Source organism: Etheostoma spectabile, chromosome 20 (genome assembly GCF_008692095.1).
Source record: "Etheostoma spectabile isolate EspeVRDwgs_2016 chromosome 20, UIUC_Espe_1.0, whole genome shotgun sequence".
In the NCBI taxonomy this organism is placed as follows: domain Eukaryota; kingdom Metazoa; phylum Chordata; class Actinopteri; order Perciformes; family Percidae; genus Etheostoma; species Etheostoma spectabile.
The window spans coordinates 11,106,338-11,107,050 of record NC_045752.1 but is presented as its reverse complement, the minus strand read 5'-3'; positions in this window follow the sequence as shown (position 1 = coordinate 11,107,050).

Sequence of the window (713 nt, the reverse complement as noted above, 5' to 3'; positions counted from 1 at the left end):
GGGGGCACGCTACTGACCTCCTTTGTTTACTTGCATGCATTTGATGCTGCAGGGGTAAAAAGACCCAATCTGATTACTCTATAAATTTAAATTTTAAACTCATGGATTATTGTTTTATCTTATATTTATATCTACATAGTACATTGACAAGAAAGAGTGAGGAGCGGGTGAAGGACATTCTACTCATGGTAATCACCTTTGCAGAAATGTTATAGCCCACACAAACACAAAGCTCTTACTGAGCCCCATCACGCAGGAACACTCAACTATCTAATTAATTATTTATTCAAGCATTAACCCGACACGCACACACACACAAAGACAAACTGAGTGCCTCAGTGTAGTGGGATGGGAGAGGCAGAGCCAATTTCAAGTCACAATCTCAGCACTACACCAGGCAAGATGCACAGGGAGAGCCGGACACCCAACTGGAGGATTGAATGCTGGTGGATGCATTTAACTCTGCTATGTTATAAATTCAGGAAAGAGCTGCACATTTTCATTTTAAAACTGAAGGCAGGCTTTGTATTTTCTGTAATAGCAAAAATCATGAAGGAGCCACATATTAATGGTAAATATTTATTCAACATTTTTACCATCTGAAAAAATAGAACTGACTCATAATTAAAGAAATCAACTAAAATTGAAAATTAAATTAAAAATAAATTAAAACGAGACCGAGCAGCTTAACAGGTTTGTGATGATAGAGATTA